This window comes from Sarcophilus harrisii, chromosome 4 (assembly GCF_902635505.1).
Source record: "Sarcophilus harrisii chromosome 4, mSarHar1.11, whole genome shotgun sequence".
Classification (NCBI taxonomy): Eukaryota; Metazoa; Chordata; class Mammalia; order Dasyuromorphia; family Dasyuridae; genus Sarcophilus; species Sarcophilus harrisii.
This window is the reverse complement of record NC_045429.1, coordinates 230487804-230514014: the sequence shown is the minus strand read 5'-3', so window position 1 is coordinate 230514014 and position 26211 is coordinate 230487804.

The window sequence follows — 26211 nt, the reverse complement described above, 5'->3', positions numbered from 1 at the left end:
ATAGCTTTAAATTTACTGATCTACTCTGCTGTCTTTCCAGATCTAAAGAGTTCTGTTTTTAAATGGGAATAACTTTTTTAACCATAGTTGAAACACAATATTAATTATTATAATATCATATGAATATTTTTGATGTGGTTTTGGTCTTTTCAACAATACTTCTCAATACTAATATAACGTCTGGACAAAGTAAAAAGGAAAACATAGTGCCAAGAATGCCTTGCTCAATGAAGAGAGATGTAGTAATAGTAAGATACTACTGCAAATTCATTCAGAGTTTTGATCTTAAATACTTTAAATGTCTTCATTAGCCTTCTCATGCCACAAAGTTCCTCCCTTTTTGCTTTCATAGGTAGTTTAAGCAAAATATAAAAATATACCAAAACACATGATATTCTTTGATCTTCTAAAAATTGTCTTTATAAGACAATTGTCAACTGTCCACAGTGGGATTATATTAGAAGCATGGAAAGGGAGCTAAGAAAATTAAGAAAATAGCTTTTGAAATATTGACTCATTGTTATCATTCTCTTTAATGAATTTGTGCATTGTTTCTGTAATATATTGTTTGACTCACTCATTCTTTATAATTAGATTATTTAATTTCCAATTGGTTTTTAGTCTATATTTCCATGGTCATTTATTAAATACAATTTTGATTACATTGTGGTCTGTCAAAAAAAATTTACTATTTCTTCCTTTCTGCATTTAATTGCAGGATTTTCTATACCCTAATGCATGGTCAAATTTTTGTAAGTGCCATGTACTGTAGATAAAAAGATATATTCCTTTCCTTTCTGTCCCTATTCAATCTTCATCAGAGGTGTCATATCCAAATTTTCTGGGATTACATTAATTGTCCTAATTTCGTTCATGTTTATTTTGTGCTTAGATTTGTCTGATTCTGACAGGGGAAAGTTTAGGTTCCCTAATAAAATAATTTTGCTATCTATTTCTTCCCATACCCACCTTAAATTTTCCTCTAGGAATCTGGCTGCTCTACTACTTGGTGCACACACATTTAGTAATGTTACTTCATCATTTATGGTACCCTTTATTATGTTGTGCTTTCCTTCCTTAATCTCTTTTAATAAGATCTATTTTTCCTTTTGCTTTATCTGAGATAAGAATTGCTACATCTTTTTTTTTTTTTAAATTTTAGCTGAAACATAATAAATTCTGTTCTAGCATTTTACTCTTACTCTGAGTGTGTCTCTCTGTTTCAAATGCGTTTCTTATAAACAACATATTGTAGAATTCTGTTTTTAATTCACACTGCTATTCTATTCCATTTCATGGAAGAGTTTTTCTCATTCACCTTCACGGTTATAATTACTAACTCTATATCTCCCTCTATCCTAGTTTCTCCTCTGCATATTCTTTTGTTCTCTTTCTACCATGTCCTTAGTTATGTTTTTTTTTAACTACCCCACCCACCACCCTTCCTTCCTCCTCTTAGTCGAATTTTTAAAAAACTACTTCACTCACTAACATATATTCTATCAATTCTGCCTCCCCTTACCTTTTCCCCAGTGTCTGACCTCTGTTCTATGCTTCTGTTTCTTTTCCTCTTTCTCCTCATACTTTTTTATAGTCTTGGATAAAGTTCTATATCCAAGAGAATAATTAATTTATTCTCTCCTAGAGCTAAAATTGATGAGAATAAACTTCAATAATGTTCATTCCCCCTCACTTCTTTCCTTCAGTTTTAGTTGGTCTTTTGCATCTCTTCATGTGAACTCATTTTCCCATTTTATCTCCCCTTTACTCTTTTTCTACTATAGACCTTTTCTTAATCTTTAATGTCTTTTTCTTTGATATCATCATATCAGAGTCCCTTCACAACCATATCCTCAGTCCATGTGATGTCCCCAATGTCTGATGCTATTCTCAGAAGTTACAAATATCATTTTTTTAAAATAGAAATGACTGAAAGTCTCTTTCTTCATTGAAGCCCCATCACTCTCCCTGCTACCCTTTCCCCCAAAAGAGGATGCTGAATCTTGCTGGATATTTAATTTATATTTAATTCTTGTTTGTAATTCTAGCCCTTTTGTCTTCTAGAATATAGTATTCCAGCCTCTCCACTCCATTATTATAGAAGCTGCCTGATCTTGGATAATCCTGACTTTTTTCTGGCAGCTTGCAATATATATATATTTTTTGAGATTGTATTTTTGGCATTTTGCAATAATGTTCCTAGAAGTTTTCCTGACAGGATCTCTTTTCAAAGGTGATTGGATGGAATCTTTCAATGACTATTTACTTCTCTGTTTCTAGAATACTGGGGCAATTTTCCTTAATAATCTCTTGAAGAATGCTATCCAGGTTCTTTTTTTTAATCCTGGTCTTCAGGTAAGCCAATAATTTTTAAACTGTCTCTTCTGGATCTATTTTCCAGGTCAGTTTTTTTTTTTTTTTCAATGAGGTATTTTACATTTTCTTCCATTGTTTCATTCTTTTTAATTTGATTGATTCTTGCTGTCTCATAAAGTCATTAGCTTCTACTTGTCCTGTTCTGGTTTTTAATGTGTGATTTCCTTCATTTAGATTTTGTTTCTACTTTTCCATTTGGTTAATTTTATTTTTAAGGAATGGTTTTCTTCAGACATTTTCTTCCCTTCCATTTCTAAGCTGTTGACTCTGTCACACATATCTCTCATTTGCCTTTTCGAGTCTTTTATTAGCACTTCCAAGAAGCTTTTTTAGTATTGAGGCCAATTCATATCATTCTTTGAGGTTTTTTTCTGTGGACATTCTGTCTTGGTCTGAGTTTGTATTTTGGTCTTCCCTATCACTTAGCTTTCAATAATCAAAGTTCTTTTCTGTTTCTTACTCATTTTCTTTCCTTTTCTTTTGTTATTTCCTCTTTTTTACTTTTACAATTGAGCTCTATTCCTGAGGTAAAGGGGGCACTACCCTAAGGTTTCTGTGCAGCTCTAAGTCTTGACTTTGAGCACAAGGGCACCTTGTGTTTGCAGGGAGTAGCTTTGTCTGCTTTTCCAGGAAACAAACTGGATTTTCAGAATTTGACTTCTGAGCTGGGAATAGAAGTTGCCCCACTGATTTTCTCCTCTACTGAGCCAGTACTGAGAGTCTTAGTTTTTAATCTGCTCTGATTAAGACACTTTCACCAGCTTTCCCAGAGTCTATCTGAGCAGGGTTGAACGCCCTTTTGACCCCAGGGAGAATAAGCTTTCTTGAAGTTTTTCCTAGTCTATCTTGAGCTGGAGAGTAGTTTTGTTCCATCAGACTCTATTGAGAGGCTTGGTTTCATGTGGTTTTTGAAGGAAAGTGAGAGAACAGGAACAGCTTTCTGGCTTCATTTTGCCATCTTATCTCCAGTCTTGAAAGTCTAGCTATAATTTTAGGATTGCTGCTCTAATTATATTACTGACTACACATATTGATTTTGTTTGTTTAATAGAGCAAGATGATTACAAACATTTTGTAAGTAGATTGTTTCACAATGGTAGCTTCTCCATTTCCTTAAAAATAGGAACTCAAAATACAACACATTTTTGATCAGGGAGGGGAAGTTAAATTATATTTCAGCACACAAGTCCAAGTCTTAATAAGCCATTTTTTATGGACATCTCAGTGGTCCCGCAATAATTATTGTATTTTGTATTGATATTTTATTTTCTTGTTAACCATTTTCTTGATGTTGCCATTTATGTGCTTCTCTTTCAGTGACAAAAACAGAACCCCAGAGATTCAAATGATATATTTGAAAGCATCTTTTCTTCCTCATACATCTTTACTAGTCAAGACTGTATTTTTTTTTAAAGAGGATGAACAATTGTATTTTTTTCCTTTTAAAATGTTGCATTTTTACATTTCTAGTTATATAATTTGTCAGTGTAGCCAGATATCATCAGATCTTAGATTTAATTCTGAAAGGGACCTTATAAACCATCCAGTATAATTCCCTCACTTTACACATAAGTGCAATGAGATGAGAGGGTTATGAGATTTGCTCCATTTGCTTAAACTGTTAAAAATGTGCATATGGGGGGGGGAGGAGCAGGAGGGCCAGGATTAGTAATTTCTTACTCCAAGTCTAATGTTGTATAATTATTCAACATTCTACGTATATGTTTGTATTTCTCAAGGATACATTTACCCTTTCTTTTTCTTATACTTTCCCCTTTACTCAACACAGGTGACTGGCAGAATCTGGCCTACAAAAGACATTGATTGAGAAAAATCCAAAGTATTGAGTGAATTCTCCTCAGTTTGTAAAAAGAGGAGAAAGGAGAAGAGCTTTAGACTGAGAAGTTTTTTTATGTAATAAGAAAAGTTGATGATGATGATGATGATAGCTTTTTTATGGCTTTAAATTTTTAAAATATCTTATACATCATCTCAATGGAGCAAAATACAGAGAAGTCAAGACTAAAGATCACACAGAAGCAGGAAGTTAAGACTGTTTACAGGGTCAGAATTAGGAATAATAACAAAGTCCAAAAGGAATCTAGGAGGAATCTGAAGTTAGCGTTTAATTTGCTCTAGTATCATAAGGGCAAAGAATTTAGAGTTGGATAATTCCTTTAAATCTTATTCCATGCCTAAAAAAACTGAGGACCATAAAAGCTGTAAATCTGCCCAATTTTCCCATTTTTGGTTTTTGTTGTTCAATTTTTTTTTCAGTGATATCCAGTGTTGTTTAGTGTTTTTTGGCAAAAAAAAAAAAAAAAAAAAATACTGAAGGTGTCTGTCATTATCTTCTTCAATTCATTTTACTGATGAGGACATAAGGTAAAAAGGTTAAGTGACTTCTCCAATGTCACACAGCTACTAAGGATCTGAAGTTAGAATTGAACTTCTGAAGAATATTGGTTTTCCTAACTTCAGGTTTCATACTTTATCCACTGCACCACTTAGCTACTATTTTGGTACCGGGCAAGTAAAATGGTACTGAGAGAGATAAAGCATGGTCTCAAATATCTTCATATTTAGTTGATCATGGAGCAGGTGTATTATATGTTATTATTATTAATTATCATTATTAGTATATTGGCATGATTGTCCATAATGCCCCTCTTTGCCTCTTTTCAAGACATTTCAAATGGTGTTCTCTCACTGTCACAAAACTCTGTCAATGACTAAGTCTCATATACTTTCCTATTGTGTCATTTATGTTTTGTTACTTCAATTTTTCTTTGTAAAATGTGTAGATTTCCAGATCTAATATGTTTCTTAATTTGGAGGCTATAACTCTATATGCAAAAACAATAGTGCCTTTTCTGGGAATGTTTCTGGTGATCATAGGATTATAGGATCATGTATTTAAAAATATAAAGAGCCACAGACATCATCCAGTACAACCTTTTTCTTTGCCTAGTGAGAAAACAGAAGCCCAGAGGAAAATATTTTGCTTAAGATTCTATTTTGTTACTGGTTCTAGATGCGGTGCCAATAAGTGCTCTTGAGTGAAAACAAACACTTTTGGCTTGTTTCTTGTTTCATCTTTGTTATTCTAATGAGACATCAATTTTTCCTGTGATCTACCCATCACTTAACCAGATGACCCAAAGACTCATTAATTAATAGCCAGATATTTAAATTATTTTATTAAATTAAATTATTTTTAATTTAAAATTAAATTTTAATTTTATGAATCAAATTAATTAATTTAATTAAAGTAATTAAAAGCCAGATAGTTCTTCAGCTACCAAAACTAATTTACTTTCTTCCTTCTCCTCTTGCCCAGGCTTGATGATGATGATGATAGATTTTGTGTAGTATTTTAAGCTACAAAAATTACTATGTTATCTCATTGAATCAGAGAGTATGAACAAGTCAAGATTAAAAAGCAGGCATATTAGCCACTGAATGGAAAGTGCCTACTAATCTAATAAATGTAGTCTTAATTAAAACCAGAATTATCAAAAGCAGAGAAAATATATTTTTTCTCAATTAGTTCACCAATCTCCTATTCCACAGACTGGTTTTATTTTCTTAATCATGCATCTTTTCTCTCCACCTTCTTACAAATTCCCAAGATTCAATATTTAAAATTAACAGCTACATGATTTACTAAATATAATTAAGTAGCTTAGGAAACTTAATTGAACAATAAACAGAGTCTTAATAATCAGGCTGCAATAAGGTCCCAATCAAGATCTGATTTTCTCCATTTTTTCCCTACTTTCTTCCCAGCTATTCTGAGAGGAACAAATGAGAAGAAATGGAAACAAATTTAAAATGTGACAGCAAGATATGTTAAGCACATTTTAAGGAACAAAGGAAGTAATCAGTTGTAGCCTAAATTTTTATTTACCCTAACTGACCACTGATACCATTTTTGATTGCCAATTAATACCCCAGTCTTCCTCCATGTGTGTGTTTCTGGAGTCTTTTATCTTGGTATCTCTCAAGACATCCAGATCTCTACTTCCTCAACTCTCTGATAGTCTATGGTGAATCTCAAATAATAATCTCAGTCCCTACCCAGATTTCCCTTGAACACAGAATTTTCCAACCCTAATTACTAAATCATGGGAGAGCAAGCAAAGAGACCAGGGAAATTTCACCTACCTCCTTATTATTTATGATCAGTCCTAGGGAGATATTTCTCCAAGAACAAAAGTAAAAACCTTCACAAAACCTGGAATCATACAATTCACTGAAATCCCTGTGGTTCTTGGTCATCCAGAATCTTCCTGGGTTTTAGAGAATCTGGTCTGGAGATAATAAATGACTTATCTAGGATTTGAACCCAGTTCCTCTGACTTCATATCTAGACCACTGAGTTTATTTTTGTACATAGCCTATAATTTAGTCTTGCCCCCTTCATGTTGACAGAGTTTTAACATAAGTTGTACTCCTCCTAGATTTCTAAGTCATGTAACATATATTCTTTCCTTCTTTCCATTCTTCCTTTTCTCCTCTTTCTCCCCTTTCTCCTCATTTTCCTCCTTCCTTCCTTCCTTCCTTCCTTCCTTCCTTCCTTCCTTCCTTCCTTCCTTCCTTCCTTCCTTCCTTCCTCCTTCCTTCCTTCCTTCCTTCCTTCTTTCCTTCTTTCCTTCCTTTTTTTCTTTCCTCTTTCCTCTTTCTTCCTTCCTTCAGCATTAGAAGATTACAAAAAGTACTCCCATAAAGTTTTGTCTGATTGATTTTGTTATTGGGAGTGGATTTAAAACGACTATTTTGTTCAGATTTGATATTAGTGAAATGAGACACTCAAAAATTATTTTTTGTTTATTTGATATTTACCTCCAGTTACATTAAAAACAAAAGTTCTTTTTTATTTGTTTCTAAAATTTTTGAGTTCTAGGTTCTCTGCCTTATTCTCACACACAATTAAGATGCAAAAGATTCCTACAAAAGCCACCTTGTGAAAAAAAACCAAATATCGATCTCTCACCCTAATGAAGAGAGAGAGAGAGAGAGAGAGAGAGAGAGAGAGAGAGAGAGAGAGAGAATGCCTCAGATTGTATTCAGACACAATTACTTCCTTCTCTGGGTATGGGCAGAATTTTTCAGAATAAACCCTTCTGAGTAGTCTTGGATGAATGTTATCGCTCAGAAAAGCAAAGTCATTCACAGCTGGCCATCTTGGAACATTGCTATTACAGTACATTTCACTTTGCTTGAATTCATGGAGAACTCTTTAGGATTTTTTTCTTCCTGAGGGCATCCTGCTAATCATTTTCTGCAGAGCAACAATATTCCATTATAAACACACACCACAGTTCATTGAGTCATTCCCCAAATCATGGGCATCCCCTCAATTTCCAATTCTTCTGTCCTGAGAGCATCTGTGAATATTTTTGTACATATAGGTCTTCCTTTACTTTTTTTTTTTTTTTTTTTAACTTTACAATGTTTACACTGAATCTCTTTAGGTATTCATGCCAAGTAGTGGTGCTGTTAGGTCAAAGGACATACATGAACTTATAGACCTTTGGAAACAGATCATATCTTTAGATCATTCATCAACTGAGACAGGCTCTTTTTTTTTTATGTTTGACTCAGTTCATTCTTTGTTTGGAAAATGAGGCCCTATCAGAGAAACTTGCTTCAAAAGTCTTCCTACAACTACCATTACTATTTCTCCCCATTTATTCTCTCTTTTCACCCTGTCCCACCCCAAAAGTGTTTTGTTACTGACCATTCCCTCCACCATTATACTCTCTCCTCCAATATCTGCCCCTTTCCATGTCTCAAACTTCTCTCATTTTCCTGCAGGACAGGATAAAACCTCCATACCCCCATTGAGTGTGTATGTTACCTATTCTCCTCATTAGCTTTTTTGCATTTCCTTTTGCATCTCTTTCAATCCTTTTGCTATTTTTTCCTCTATTGCTCTTAGCTGAATTGCCTTTTAGAGAAAACTAATGCATATTGAAGAAATTAGAGAGCTGCAATACATGATAATAGTCTTTATTTTATTCATGCTCTTCTATAATGTTCACTTTCACTCATTTTAATAAAGCCTTCCAAGTAGTATCATTCTTTTTCATTAATACCAAATTCTATGGTATAGTTATTCCATTCCATACTATTACATAATGCTATTTATACTTAAATACTATTATACTATTTATATTTCCTATAATATGACAGAATTTTGGAAAAAAATCAGCTTTCAATATACTGCATACTAAATTATGGTATTACTTTTTTTATTAGTCACAGCTATCTATAACTTCTTTTATATTCAGTGAACAATTAGAATACCAGATTTGCAGAATATTGTGAATATTGTGATTTAGAAGGACCATCAGTGGCTACCTGCTCTAAGCCACACAACTATAACATTACCTATAAGTAATCATTGAATTGCTATCTGAAGATGTTTGAAGAAAGTGAACTCAGCACTTCTAGACTTCCATTTTGGGCAAGTTCTAATCCTTCCACATAAGAAATCTTCAAATACTTTACATTTATCATGTCCCCTTGTGACTTCTATTTTCAAGCATAACAAAATCCAGTCCTTATAATTTATGAACTCTAGAGCTTTCTTAATCCTCGGTGCTTTTTTTCAAGACACTCTTTTAGTTTTATTATTCTTTGTAAGCTGAAATGCCCAAAATTAAATACAAAATTCAATATGATATTGGATAATAGCAGGGTATACTGAGTTTCAATGAAGCCTAAGATTGAATTAATTTTTTTTGTCTGCCACATGACACTACTTATTCATATTGATACTATAGTCAATTAATCACTACCCCCAACATCTCTTTAAGAAATATTATTGTCTAACCACACCTTCCCCATCTGGTAGTAGTATGATTGAATTTATTTATATGCAAGAATAAAGCTTTACATTTGAAATTTTCATCTCAGTATTCCAGACTAAGAGTATCCTTTTGTATTCTCTGATATTCAGTATACCAGGTATTCTTCCAAAATTTGTGTTTTTTATGTAATCACTGATAAAAAATATTAAATAGTGCCAAGTCAAGGATAGCTTGGAAGGATAGCAACTCTAGTAGTAACTGAAAATCTTAGATCATCACACTGACATTGAGACAATTATAATTATAATTAAGTAGTCTAAATTCAGCCATCTAATCCAGTAGTTCTCAAACTTTTGTTTTCAGTATCTTTATCCTATTAAAAATTATTGAGGATCTCTCCAAAGAGTTTTTGTTAGTTATATTTATAGACATTTACCATATTGGAAATAAAAACTATTTTTGAATTTGTAGACCCTCTAAAAGAGTTTCAGAGAGCCCCAGGATTCTCTAGATCATACTTTGAGGACCACTGATAGATAATCAATTTGAATTCATCTAATTGGATTATTATCTAGCCCACATCACTCCAATTTCTCTATGAGAATTGTATGAAATATTTTTCAAAAACTAACCTAAAATCTGAAGAACGTGTGTCCATAATACTACTCTCATATACTTGTTTTATAATCCTACAATAAAAAAGAAATTGAGTTCTTTTCTGACCTGTTTTTGATGAACTGAGGCAGGTTTTTTGTAATCACAGTTTCATTTTTAGATGTTTGCTAGCTATTTCTTTAATAATTAGTTAATTCTAGAATTTTCCTAGCAATTGAAGTTAAGCTTACTGGCCTACATTTGGTGACCTTGTTTTCTTCCATTAAAAGAAGGATATCTAACCTTTTCAAATGTTGTAGTAGCTCCTCATTTTTTCAGACTGTTTCACATACTATTGAAGGTAGTTCAGAAAGCACATCTTATAATTCTTTTAAAATGTAGTTTATCTGAATCAGATGAAATGGAATCATCAAAGGAAGACAAGTGATGTTTTGTTATCTCTTCGTATATCTTGGTAAAACAAGTCATTTTTGTTCTGACATGTCCAATGCAAAGGTCATCCTCTTTTGTAGAAAAAGAAAACCAAGAATCTGAGATGCTTTTTGCCTTTGATGTCATTTGTCAACATCCCTTTCATTCCAAAGAAAATTTCTGTCCTCTCCTTAACTGTGTTTTCTCCCTCACTACAGCTAAAACAAACAATACCAAAACCCCATATATTTTGTCCATAGCTTCTCTTGACAACTTTAACTAATTTAGAGTTTTAGCATTCTTTCCAATATTTTTTACAGAATCACAGAATTCATTCTTTGTTTTGCTTCTATCTTCTGTATTTATTTTTTAAAGTTTAAGAAAAGATTATTAATGTTATTTTACCTGAAATTTGAAGACTGAGCAGATTTGGGGTTTGCATTTGAGAATTTTTTTCTTTTTATCTTTCTTTTTTGTATATTATTTTCTGGAAAGAAAGACAAGCAATATTAACACTGGATAACATAATATAAACTCGCTATCCCATGATACAGATAATGAAAATGTGTGCAACAGCTTTTCCTTTAATAAGAAAAACAAAAAGAAAATTCACACTGGACTTGGCAAATCCATGAGTAAAAATAATTCACTAACACATTTTCTCTCTGTGTAAGTGTGTATGTGTTTCCACAAAAACATACAAGAGAATATAAAGCATCAGTATCAGTTATTTTTTTAAATGCTATATGTTTGAATAAATACATTTTGCCTTTCAGCCAAAACATTTGCAAAAGAAATAAATCTTTAACATGCATCTGTTTATTTGCATGATTTTTATGAGCTTTACAATTTACTTGAATTTTAAATGTAAAACAAGTTTTTAAAATAGATTAATTTACTTCTCTCTAGAAAGCAAATGGAAGGAGTGAAGTTAAAAATATATTTGTTCATGAGATACCTTGTGTTTTTTTTAATGTGATGCAGCTCATTAAAAAGAATTGTCTAATAAAAAAAATTACTATTAAAAACAACAAACAAACCCTAAACTAGACATCAACAATAAAACTTCTCCCTCCCATATTTTATGTATCTGTGTTTCTATAAGTATAGGATACTTTTTAAAAATCCTTTACTCTCCTGCTGTCTTTAGCTGCTTTGCCATTGGTACTAGAAGCCAAAACCATATTTTAGAAAGTGAAATTTTTCAGATAGAACATGGATCTCACTGTTTGATTGGTGGTTGCATAGCTACACATTATAAGTAGTTCAGGCCTTTGCAACCTTCCTTCAGTTCCAGTTTAGCTTCTTTTTAGCTACTGATCCAGAGTAAAATATCATCTTACACACACACACACACACACACACACACACACAAATACACCTCTTTTCTAGTAATCAAATCACAATGAAATCAACTCTGTCATTACTACTAGAAAGAGTGTGTCACTCTACTCTACAATGATTCCACTAAAAATCCCTATACCGTTCAAGGATATGTTCCTCCCTGGACACCATAACTCTTTATATGATGCTTCCCACATTAAATTATCAATTTCTTAAGGGTGGGAACTTCTGCTTTTATATTTGTAACCCGGTGCTCTCTCATTCATTTGTTTTCATTAGTTAATTTGTTTGTTCATTCAAACTGTTACTAATTTTCAATTTCCCATACTGTGCTTCTGTTAATACTGTACTTGAAGCATTTCTAGCCTGTAGTTTGAGGAACCATTAGAGATGATACCCTTCAACCAAAGCCATCAAGAAGCTTAGAGTCAGGAGGGCGGAGCCAAGATGGTGGAGAAGACACACTCGACATTCTAAGCTCTTCTCTTACCCTCTTTATCAATATTATATCGAGCCTCAAAAATAGTCTTGACTGCTACAATTCGTAAAGATAAGAAGTAGAACAACTCACCGGCCGAAGAAAATCTGCAGTCTCGCCAAAAAAGGTTGGTTCTGGGGCCAGGGGGGAGATCAGCGCAGACAGGGAGAGAAATTAGGTTCCGAGGAGAGTCTCAAACCGAAAGTGAAAGCACAGATGTCAGCACAAGCTCACAGCCCCAACCCGCAGTACGGGGCTTTTCCTTGGGGCAGCTGTGATCCTGCACGGCAGGAGGACGCAGCCCGGGTTAGCCTCCAATCTGTGCAGTGGGGAGCTTGGCTTGGGGCCATAGAGCTTTTCGGGGGCCGATTTGCATTGGGCAGAGACACTGGGGCAGAGTTCTGGGCATTCTGCAGTCTGTGGTCACCTGCTAATACTCATAGTCCCACAAGAGGCTCCAGCCTGGGGCAGTGACACTTTCACCCCTTAGTCTCTAGCCGAGGGCAATGGCTAACCCACACAGCCCAACTGGGCACTTCCATAGCTCGGCCAGTGCTGAATCCACTTCCTGTTGGGGGAAGGGAAAACTCTCACTCAGAGCACTCCCATACCTCGAATCCAGAAATCGGTTTACATCTCTCCCTGCTCTGCAGAGGAAGCTGGTAACCCCCTTGCCTAGGAGACCTACCCTAAAGGCTTTAAAACATGAATAAAAAGATGAAAAGAATGATCCACAGCTTCTATGCAGAAAAAGAGCAGGTCAGCAAACCTGAAGAGACCTCAAACAGCAAAAATGCATCAGACTGTCCTCCTTTACATGATGCTCTCATAGAAGAGACCATTAAAAGTCTCAAAAGAGAGTTAGAAGATAAATGGGGAAAGGAAAGAGAAGCCTTACAAGAGAGCAACAACTTCCTGAAATACGAATTGGAAAAGTTAAAAAATTCCCAGGAAGTGCAGGGAAACAAAATTGGTGAATTGGAAAAAAAAAGAATGGCAAGAAAGTAGGATTTGCGATTGGAAAAGACAAAGAACTCCAAGAAAGTAGGATCTGTGGTTGGAAAAAGAAAATAATTCACTAAAAAAAAAAAAAAAAAAATTAGTGAAATGGAAAAAATTCCACGGACCAAAACAATATTTAAAACTCAAATTGGACATATACAGAAAGAAAAAAAAACCTAAAAGAAGAAAATAATTCTTTAAAATTAGAACTGAACAAATAGAAACTAATGATTCATTGAGACAGCAAGAATCAGTCAAAACAAAAAAATGACAAGCTGGAAAAACCATGAATTATCTACTTGCAAAAACACAGACTTGGAAAATAGATCTAGGAGAGATAATCGAGGTTATTGGACTTTCCAAAACTATGATGAAAAAAGAGCCTAGATACTATTTTCAAGAACTCATCAAAAGAAGAACTTGAATGAACAGAATCAAGGTAAAATAGGCATTGAAGAATTCGTGAAACCTCTGAAAAACCTAAAATAAAACCCTAGAATTGTGGCCAAATTTCAGAACTATCAGATTAAGGAAAAAATTTTACAAGCAGCCAAAAAAAACCATTTAAATACCGAGGTGACACAATAAAGATCACCCAAGATCTGGATGCCTCTACATTAAAGGAAAGAAGGGCCTGGAATCTGATATTCTGAAAGGCACAAGAACTTGGGATGCAGCCAAGAATAAACTACCCAGCTAAGCTGAGCATTTTCTTCCAGGGAAGAAGATGGACATTTAATGAAGCAAATGAATTCCATTTGTTTCTGAAGAAAAAACCAAGAACTAAACAAAAATTTGATCTCCAACCATGGGAACTCAAGAGATGCAGAAAAGGTAAAAAACTCTTGAGGTTGTATTTCTGTTGTGGATATACAAAGAATACATGTATAATTTGATTGTACTGATATAACATAAAAAGGAGTAGATATGGAAAAGGGATGATGGCAGAATAAGGTGGGAAGGAGGGATAAAAAGAAACCACATCCCACGAAGAGGCAAAAGGAAACATCATATCTGAGGGAATTTAGAGAGGGGAGGAACATTGTGTAATCTTACTCTCATCAGGTTAGCTCAAAAGAAAAATAATTGACATTTTTGTTTTAAGAAAATCTCTCACCTCATTAAAACAGGGGAAGGAAGGGAAGAAAAAGAATAATAAGGGAAGGAAGGGAAGACTCAAAGGGGGAGGGAGGGTTATAAACAGGATAAGTATCTTGATACAAGAGGGGTACATAAGTTTAAAAAGGGGAAAAGGGTTAGGGGAAGCAAGAATAAGTAAAAGCATAATCTGGGGTTATTAGGATGGCAGGAACAGATTTGTAATTCTAACCGTAAATGTAATGGGATGAACTCCCCAAAGAGAGGCGATAGCAGACTGGATCAAAGTCAGAACCTACAACATGTTGTTTAGAAAACACATTTAAAGCAGGAGATACATGGAAGTAAAGGTAAAGGCTGGAGCAAAATCTATTACGCTTTGGGTGAAGTCAAAAAAGCAGGGGTAGCCATCCTTATCTCAGATCAAGCAAAAGTAAAATTGATCTAATTAAAGAGATAGAAGGAAACTACATCCCTGCTAAAGGTACATAAACAACGAAGCAATATCAATATTAAACATATATCACCAAGTGGTATGGCATCCAACTTCCTAAAGGAGAAGTTAAGAGAGTTGCAAAGAAATGAACAACAAGACTGTAATAGTAGGAGATCTCAGCCTTGCACTCTCAAGAATTAGACAAATCAAACCACAAAACAAATAAGAAAGAAATTAAAGTAAATAGAATATTAGAAAAATTAGGTATGTTTGGATCTTTGGAGAAAAGTAATGGTGATAGAAAGGAATATACTTTCTTCTCAGCAGTTCTTGGAACTATTCAAAAACTGACCATATATTAGGACATAAAACCTCAAAATTAAATGCAAGAAAGCGAAATAGTAAATGCTTTCTTTTCAGATCATGATCAATAAAACTCATTCAACAAAATTGGAAATGACCAAAATATGGAAACTAAACAATCCATCTTAAAAATTGGGTGAAGCAGCAAATTATAGATACAATTAATAATTTCACTCAAGATAATGACAATGATGAGACATCATACAAAATTTGTGGGATGCAGCCAAAGCGGTAATAAGAGAATTTATTCCTTAGATGCTACAATAAAACAGAAAAAGATTACTGAATTGGACACTAAAAAACTAAAAGAAGACCAATTAAAACCCCAATCAAATACTAAATTGGAAATTCTAAAATTAAAAGGAGAAATTAAAAATATTGAAAAGTAAAAAATATTGAACTAATTAATAAAACTAAGAGTTGGTTCTATGGAAAAAAATAAAATAGATAACCTTTGGTAAATCTGATTAAAAAAGGAGGGAGGAAAATGAAATTAGTAGTCTTAAAAATGAAAAGGAGAACTTTCCACCAATGAAAGAATTAGAGAAATAATGAGGAGTTATTTTGCTCAACTGTAATAAATTTGATAACCTAAGTGGAAATGGATGACTACCTCCAAAATATGACTTAAACTAATGAGGAGAAGTAATTGTAGAATAGTCCCATTTCAGAAAAAAGAAATAGAAGACAATTAAACAACTCCGAAAAAATCCCAGGACCAGATGGTTACATGTAATTTTACCAAAAATTTAAAGAACAAATTGGCCCAATACTGTATAAATTATTTTGATAAAATAGGAATGAAGAGTCCTACCAAATTCCTTCTTTGACACAGACATGGTACGATACCTAAACTAGGTAGGCTGAAAACAGAAAGAAAATTATAGACCAATCTCCTAATGAATATTGTTGCTAAAATCTTAAATAAGATATTAGAAAAGCCTGAAAATTATCTCCAAGATAATACACTATGATGAAGTAGGATTTATACAGGAATACAGGGCTGGTTCAATATTGGAAAACTATCAATATAATTGCCATTTAATAACCAAATTAACAAAACCATATGATCATCTCAATAGATGCAGAAAAAGCATTTGATAAAATCCAACATCATTCCTATTAAAAAACGAGAATATAGGAATAAATGGACTTTTCCTTAAAATAATCAGCAGCATCTATTTAAAAACCATCAGTAAGCATCATATGTAATGAGACAAATTGCACCATTCCCAATAAGATTTGGAGTAAACAAGGTTGCCCACTATCCAATTACTATTTAATATTGTATTAGAAATACTAGCTATAGCAATAAGACTGAGAAAGAGATTAAAGGAATAAGAATAGGCAATGAAACCAAATTTCATCTTTCCGATGACATGATGTATACTTAGAGAACCAGAGATTCTGCTAAAAGTTTTAGAAAAATCACAACTTAAAAGTTGCTGGTTATAAAATAAACCCATAAGTCATCAACCTTATATATCCTAACAAAATCCAACAGTCAGAGTTACAAGAAATTCCATTTAATAACTACATAATATAAATATTTGAATCCATCTGCCAAGGAAAATCAGAAACTTTATAAGCAATACAGACCTTTTCCCACAAATTAAGTCTATCAACCAATTGGAAAAAATTAAATGCTCTTGTCCGAGCAAATAAATAAGATGACAATATTACCTAAACTAATCTATTTATTTATGTTATACCAATCAGACTCCCAAAAACTTTTAATGACCAAGAAAAAATAACAACAAAGTTCATATGGAAAAACAAAGGTCAAAATTCCAAGGAATTATGAAAAAAATCAAATGAAAATGGCACTGTACCAGATCTAAAATTATATTTAGAGCAACAGTTACCAAAACTATTTGGTTGGCTGAGGAATAGATTAGTTGATCAGTGGAATAGATTAGGTCCAAGGATAAAACAGTCAACAAATATACAACCTAGTCTTTGACAAAACCAAAAGATCCCAACTTTTGGGATAAGAACACTTTTGATAAAATTGCTGGAAAATTGAAACTAATATGCGAAACTAGTTGATCCATTAACAACGTACACCAAAGATAAGGTCAAAATGGTTCATGACCTAGGCATAAGAATGAATTATTTAATAGAGAACATAGGATAGTTTACCTCTCCAGACCTGTGGAAGGGAAGGTCTTTATGACCAAAGCAAGAACTAGAATCATTACTGATCACAAAATAGAAATTTCAAATTATACCAAACAAAGTTTTTGTACAAACAAAACTAATGCAGACAAGATTAGAGGAAGCAATAAACTGGGAAAATATTTTTTACAGTCAAAGGTTCTGATAAAGGCCTCATTTCCAAAATAATAGAAATTAACTCTAATTTATAAAATCAAGCCATTCTCCATTTGAAAAATGGTCAAAGGATATGAACAGACAATTCTCAGATGAAAAAATGGAAACTTTTCTAGTCATAAAAGATCTCCAAGTCATTATTAATCAAAATGCAAATTAAGACAACTCTAAGATACCCACACACCTGTCAGATTGGCTAAGATGACAGGAAAAAAATGATTGTTGGAATGGATGCAGGAAAACTGGGACATTGATGCATTGTTGGTAGTTGTGAACAATCCAACCATTTTGGAAATAGTTTGGAACTATTAAAAGTTATCAAACTGTCATACCCTTTGATCCAACAGTGTTACTACTGGGATTATATTAAAAGATTATAAAAGGAAAGGGACTTTTGTACACGAATGTTTTGGCAGCCCTTTTGTAGTGGCTAAAACTTGAAACTTGAATGGATGTCCATCAGTTGGAGAATGGCTGAAAAATTGTGGTATATAATAATATGAAATATTACTGTTCTGTAAGAAATGACCAACAGATAATTTCAAGAAAGCCTGGAGAGACACACAAACTAATGCTAGTGAAAATGAGCAGGACCAGGAATCAATATATACTTCACAACAATACTATATGATGACAATTCTGATGGACCAGGCCATCCTCACAACGATCAACCAAATCATTTCTAATGGAGCATAAAGAACTAACTAGCTATGCCAAAAAAGAACTCTGGGATGACTAAAACCATTACATGAATTCCCAATCCCTATATTTATACACACCATTTTGATTTCCTACAACTAATTTATATTTCAAGTCTGATTCTTTTTTAACAAAATAACTTTTGTCATGTATATTATTGATCTAATTTATATTTTATATATTTAACATCTAGTCATCCTGCCATCTAGGAGGGTGGGGGTTAAGAGGTGAAAAATTGGAACAAGAGGTTTGGCAATTGTTAATGTTGTAAAGTTACCCATGTATATATCTTGAAATAAAAAACTATTAAATTCAAAAAAAAAAAAAAAAAAATTTCAAGGGAATTAATGAAAAAAAAATCAAATGATGGTGGCTTAGCTGTACCAGATCTAAAATTATATTATAGAGCAGCAGTTACCAAAACTATTTGGTATTGGCTAAGGAATAGATTAGTTGATCAGTGGAATAGATTAGGTTCAAGGGATAAAACAGTCAACAAATATAGCAACCTAGTCTTTGACAAACCCAAAGATCCCAGCTTTTGGGATAAGAACTTACTGTTTGATAAAAATTGCTGGGAAAATTGGAAACTAATATGGCAGAAACTAGGCATTGATCCATACTTAACGCCGTACACCAAGATAAGGTCAAAATGGGTTCATGACCTAGGCATAAAGAATGAAATTATTAATAAATTAGAGGAACATAGGATAGTTTACCTCTCAGACCTGTGGAAGGGGAAGGTCTTTATGACCAAAGCAGAACTAGAGATCATTACTGATCACAAAATAGAAAATTTCGATTATACCAAACTGAAAAGTTTTTGTACAAACAAAACTAATGCAGACAAGATTAGAAGGGAAGCAATAAACTGGGAAAATATTTTTACAGTCAAAGGTTCTGATAAAGGCCTCATTTCCAAAATATATAGAGAATTAACTCTAATTTATAAAAAATCAAGCCATTCTCCAATTGAAAAATGGTCAAAGGATATGAACAGACAATTCTCAGATGAAGAAATTGAAACTATTTCTAGTCATATGAAAAGATGCTCCAAGTCATTATTAATCAGAGAAATGCAAATTAAGACAACTCTAAGATACCACTACACACCTGTCAGATTGGCTAAGATGACAGGAAAAAATAATGATGATTGTTGGAGGGGATGCGGGAAAACTGGGACATTGATGCATTGTTGGTGGAGTTGTGAACGAATCCAACCATTTTGGAGAGTAGTTTGGAACTATGCTCAAAAAGTTATCAAACTGTGCATACCCTTTGATCCAGCAGTGTTACTACTGGGATTATATCCCAAAGAGATTATAAAGAAGGGAAAGGGACCTGTATGTGCACGAATGTTTGTGGCAGCCCTTTTTGTAGTGGCTAGAAACTGGAAACTGAATGGATGTCCATCAGTTGGAGAATGGCTGAATAAATTGTGGTATATGAAAATTATGGAATATTACTGTTCTGTAAGAAATGACCAACAGGATGATTTCAGAAAGGCCTGGAGAGACTTACACGAACTGATGCTGAGTGAAATGAGCAGGACCAGGAGATCATTATATACTTCAACAACAATACTAGATGATGACCAGTTCTGATGGATCAGGCCATCCTCAGCAACGAGATCAACCAAATCATTTCTAATGGAGCAGTAATGAACTGAACTAGCTATGCCCAGAAAAAGAACTCTGGGAGATGACTAAAAACCATTACATGGACTTCCCAATCCCTATATTTATGCACACCTGCATTTTTGATTTCCTTCACAAGCTAATTGTACAATATTTCAGAGTCTGATTCTTTTTGTACAGCAAAATAACGTTTTGGTCAGGTATACTTATTGTGTATCTAATTTATATTTTAATATATTTAACATCTACTGGTCATCCTGCCATCTAGGGGAGGGGGTGGGGGGGTAAGAGGTGAAAAATTGGAACAAGAGATTTGGCAATTGTTAATTCTGTAAATTTACCAATGTATATATGCTGCAAATAAAAGGCTATTAAATAAAAAACAAACAAACAAACAAACAAACAAAAAAAAAAAACAAGAAGCTTAGAGTCACCTTAGCACCTTAGATAGTAAATTGCAACTGTGTGTAAATTAAAAATTTACAGTGCTAAAAATCCTTACATCAACCTTCATGCTCATTCCCTTAACATGGTACTCCAAAAAATTCTGAGTATGAATCAATACTACCATGCACAGTTTTATTATTAGCATCTGAGGCCTAACTCTGTTTAATCATAACTCTGAGCTAGGCTACAACTATAACAACTCCTTCTCTCTAATCTCCTTATGAGGTCCATTACTAATTCTATCATGCTGACTTCTTCCACTAATAATCATTGCTAGCCAGAACCATCTAGCCCACGAAGCCTTGACATGAAAAAAAATCTACCTAACCACACTTATTATTCTCCAACTATCCTTAATCATAGCTTTCACCTCATCAGAGTTCATCATATTCTATATCTTATTCAAGACTACTTTAATCCCCACCCTCTTCATCATCACACAATGAGGCAGCCAAAATGAATGACTCAAGGCAGGATTATATTTCCTCTTCTATACACTAATTGGGTCCCTCTCTCTTTTAGTAGCACTATTGTACCTACACAACAACCTAGGCTCCCTTCACATACTAGCCATATCACTAGTCTCACCCACCCTAGACACCTCTATATCAACCTCCCTACTCTGATATGCCTGCATAACAGCATTCATAGTAAAAATACCACTATATGACCTCCACCTTTGACTGCCAAAAGCACATGTGGAGGCCCCTATTGCGGGCTCCATAGTCTTAGCCGCCATTTTACTAAAACTAGGAGGCTATGGCATTATGCAAATCACAGCTTTCACTGAACCAACCACAACAACCTTATGCTACCCATTTATAATCCTCTCTCTCTAGGGTATAATTATAACAAATTCTATCTGCCTATGACAAACAGACCTCAAATCACTTATCGCATACTCCTCAGTCAGTCATATAGGACTAGTAATCATTGCAGTGCTCATACAATCCCCTATAGGTTTTATAGGAGCCGCAGTACTAATAATCACCCACGGACTCACCTCCTCAATACTTTTTTGTCTAGCCAATACCAACTACAATGGAATTGATAAATACAATGGTTACCTAGTTTAGCATAGTCATTAATAGTTCTCTAGTTCAGTACATGTACTTAGTACTTAATATAATTCTACAAGATTCATACCTACTATGATGTAATTAAAATAGAGCATATAAAGCTGGGACAAACTCAGCCAGAGTGAGAACCAGAGTCAGAGCCAAAGAAGACAAGAGGACTGGAGGTGGGAGCTCAAGCTCTCAGAGCCAAGGAGAGCCAGATTCATTCACTTCATCTCACACCACCATAGTAGTTGGCCTTCACTTCTTCCACTGAGATCAAGGCCGGTCTGAAAGGCTCTCCAGAACGCAGCCCAGCCCCAGGCAAGGAGACAATAAAGAATTTGGACTTTATCACCTGGCTATTTTCTTGGTGATTACTGAATTGAAACAAAGGCTGGTCCAGAGACCTCCAGAAAACCACCAAGAACATTACACAAGATGGCAGAGTAAGCACTGAATTATTGTGACCTTCCCATATTCATCTCCAGGCAATCATAAAATTGTATCTCAAGATCAATCCTCGAGCAATGGAGCAGCTAGGGAGATAGGACAAAACAATCTTTTACTTCAGGAAACTTGAAGAATCTGGAGGAGAGATTTCTTTCACTGAGTAAGGGGGAAGGAAGAGATTTGCACTCTAAGGCGGGAAGCTTTCCAACAAGCTAGCAGCAAGCCTCATCTCAAAAAATCAGCAGGAGAGCCTGAACATCATGGTGTTGGATGATGCAAATATTAACATCAAGATCTCATACATGCCTTGTCACAATGGGGAACCTGTGGACTCAGCTCTGGAGAATCACCATTTCCTCTGGCAAATCCCAGAGCAATTAGACATTTTCCCATGGCCAGACCTTTATGTACTTAACATACTTTCTAGGGAAACATAGAAACACAACACCTGATCTTAGTATATACCAGACACCACCACGTAGAACCCTCAACTCAGCAGCAGGTAAGTTTTCAGACCCTATAGAGCTTCTCATAGCACCAGCTATCCCTCATTGAACCCCATATCCAGCATCAGGCATCAGATTTCCCTGTGGGCTTTAGACTGCACCAGGTAAATATTCAGGGCCTGTAGCCACTAGTATAAGAAGGCTAAAACAGTACTCTTTCCACCTAAGGAGTAGAGCTCAAAATTGAAAGAAATGGAAAATACCACAAAAGAGAGATGAGTAAACAACAATAACAAGAGACATTGAATATAGAAAACCAAGACAGAAACAAAGAAGAGGACAAGTGTTAAAACACACCTGTTGGCAAAACTCCAAAGGAAAAGGTGGGATTGATCTTAAGCCCAGAAAGAACTTGAGAGCTTTCAAGAAGAAGCCTAAAAGTCATGAAAGAGAGGTAGAAGAAAATGGAAGAAAGAAATGAGAGAAGTGTGAGCAAATTGTTTTTTTTTTCCTTTTTAATTTTTTAAATTTGTTTTATTATTATAGCTTTTTATTTACAAAACATATGCATAGGTAATTTTTTAACATTGACCCTTGCAAAACCTTCTATTCCAACTTTTCCCCTCCTTCCCCCCACTCCTTCTCTTAGATAGCCGACAGTCCAATACATGTTAAACATGTTAAAGTATATGTTCAATACAATATATGTATAAATATTTATACAGTTATCTTGCTGCACAGGAAAAATTGGATCTAGAAAAAAGGTAAAAAATAACTGAGAAAGAAAACCAAAAATGAAAGCAAACAATAACAGAAAGAGTGGAAATGCTATGCTGTGGTAATGTGAGCAAAATATGAAAGAAGTCTAACAACTTGGAAAACTGCTTAAAATATAATTGGCAAAATGGAAAAGGAGATAAAAATATATTCAAGAAAATAACTTATTATAGAGGATAATTGGCCAAATGGAAAATAAAATACAAAAGTTAATTGAGGAAAACAACAACTTAAAATTTAGATTCGGGCAAATGATAGTTACTGACTATGAGACATTAAGAATCAACTAAAACAAATTCAAAAAAAAATTAAAATGGGGGAAAAAGATATGAAATGCCCCATGGAAAAACCAGTGGACTTGGAAAATAAGTTTAGGAGAGATAATATCAGAATCATTGGACTATCTGACAGCTATAATCAAAGGAGGATCTGGAAGATGCTTTAAGAAATTATCAAGGAAAACTGTCCTTGTGTATTAAAAGAACCCACCAATCATCTCAGAAAAGAGATACAAAATTAAAAGCTCCAAGAAACAAAATAGCCAAATTATAAAACTATCAGGTCACAGAAAAAACAAAAGTGGCCAAAAAGAATGAATTCAAATACCAAGAAGCCACAATCATGAAAACACAGGACCTGGCAGCTGCAACATTAAAGGTGGAAATCATGGAATGTGGTATTGAGGAAGACAAAGGAACTAGAACTACGACCATTATCACTGATCCAGTAAAATTGAGCAGGATACTTCAAGAAAAAAAAGGTCATTCAATGAAACAGCAGGATTTCAAGCTTTCATAAGGAGAAAACCAGAACTAATTCAAAAGCTTGACTATCAATATCAAGAGCCAAGAGAATACCAAGAAAAAAAAAAAAAGAGAGAAGAAAATATAAGGATAAAGTAAAACTTAACTGTTTATATCTATATGTAGGAAAATATTTATAAATATTAATTGTTATAAGAATATACATATACAGAGGGTATGGACATAAGGTAAATATGAGGAAAAGTTACAAAAACCCTTAAGCAATGAGAAAGAGGACTCTGGATGGAGTTGGAATAATACAAATTATATAACAAGAAGAGATGCAAAAGATGTGTTATAATGGAGAGGGGATAAGAGGGTGAGTGATGAACTTTACATGATTCTTACTCTCATCTTTATTATGTCAAAGAGGAAATAATATCGACAATCAGTTGAATATAGAAATTTATCTTACTTGATAGAGAAGAAGGTGTGGAGGGAAATAACTAAAGAGGACTGTGAGGACAGATAGAAGGGAGAGCAGAAAGGGGAGGGTATAGAAAGAAGCAAATCACTGGTGTTGGAAGAAAAGGGTAAAAGCAGAAAGAGGACAAGAATGTTTTCAAGAAACCTGCTTGAAGTAAAGAGACATGCAGAGTAAGGCAATAGTCTAGAGAGAAGTATCTATTATGTTTCAGTTGTGGTTAAAAACAAAAACAAAATAAAAGCAAAAACACAAACAAAAAACAACAAGAGTAGCAATCTTGCTCGTAGACAGAGTAAAAGTATAAAAAGACCTAACTAAATGAGACAAGGAAAGAATATTCATCTTGCTCAAAGTTACCGTGGGAAGGAATTTTGGGAGGTGGTGCCAAAATGGCAGAATGAAGCTAGGAAATTGAGCTTTCCTAGTTTCCCTTGAAAACCACATAAAACCACGCTTCTGAACAGAATCTGTTAGGAAGAAACCATTCTCCAGCTCAAAATAAATTGGAAGGACTTCAAGAAAGGTCAGTCTCATAGGGGTAAAGAAGTATAGTCCAGCTCTAATGGTATCTAGGAAAGCCAATGAAAAGTCTTAATCACACAGAACAGCAACTGAAACTTTTGATGCTGACTCAGTAGCAGAGAATACAAAGGGCCTCTGTAATCGAAGATAAGGCTGAAAGCAGCACAAGAAGCTTGGGGAAAGTGTCTCCTATACCCCAGGAGCAGAGCTTGATCTCAAAAGTTACAAAATAGGAAAAAGAGAAATAAAAAAAAATGAGCTAGAAACAGAAAAGAATTTAACTATAGAAAGCTACTGTGGGAGAACGAAATAGTCAATGACTATAGCAAATCTAGTGCTTGACAAACCCAATGACTCCAGTTTTTGGGATTAGAATTCACTATTTGACAAAAACTGTTGGGAAAATTAGAAATTAGTATGGCAGAAACTAGACATTAACCCACACCTAATACCATAAACCAGGATAAGGTCAAAATGGGTTCATAATCTAGACATAAAAATGATTTTATAAACAAATAAGAAGAACACAGAATAGTTTACCTCTCAGATCTGTGGAGGAGGAAAGAATTCATGACCAAAAAAGAATTAGAGGTCATTATTGATAACAAAACAAATAATTTTGATTATATTGAGTGAAAAAGTTTTTATACAAACAAAACTGCATTAGTTTTTAGAAGGGAAGCAATAAACTGGGAAAACATTTTTATATCCAAAGGATCTGATAAAGGCTACCTTTCTAAAATATATAGAGAATTGATTCAAATTTGCAATAGCTCAAGCCATTCTCCAATTGATAACTGGTCAAAAGATATGAAGAGAATTTTCAGATGAAGAAATTAAAACTATTTCTAGTCATATGAAAAGGTGCTCCAAACCATTATTGATCAGAGAAATGCAAATTAAGGCAACTCTGAGATACCACTACACACACCTCTCAGATTGGCTAAGATGACAAGAAAAGAAAATGACAAATGCTGGAGAAGATGTGAGAAAACTGGGTCAAGAAAAGGAAAAAAAAAAGGAGCAAGAGGCAGAAAAGAACCTTGGCCATAGAATGTTACTATGGTGTTAGAGAAGACTAAACACCTTTTCTTATGGTATTTCCTCCTTTTTCACTTTTATCTTTGAAGTCTGCTCCTGAGGTAAAGAGGGCACTGAAACAAACTTCCTGTGCAGTTCTGAAATGTGACTTTGAGCACAGGGGCTCCCCCAACAGGGGGAAAAGGAAGGCAATTCCTTATACAATTGGTCAAATGCAAAAAAAAAAAAAAAAAAAAAAAAAAAAAAAAAAAAAAAAAAAAAAAAAAAAAAAAAGTCCACAGAAGAACACAATACCTTCAAAAGTAGAATCAATAAAATGGAAAAAAGACATCAAAATTAACTGAAGAAAATCACACATTAAAAACTGGAACAAGGCAAATGAAAGCTAATGATTTCAAGAGATATCAAAAATCAGTCAAACTAAAACAAATGAAAAAATGTAAAAAAATGTAAAATATTTTATTGGAAAAAAATGCTGACCTGGAAAAATTAGATCCAGAAGAGACAATTTAAAAATTATTGATTTACCTGGAGACAATGACCAAAAAAATAGCCTGGATTGAATTCTATAAGGAATCACCAAGGAAAATTATGCCAGTATTCTAGAAACTGAGGGCAAATAGTCA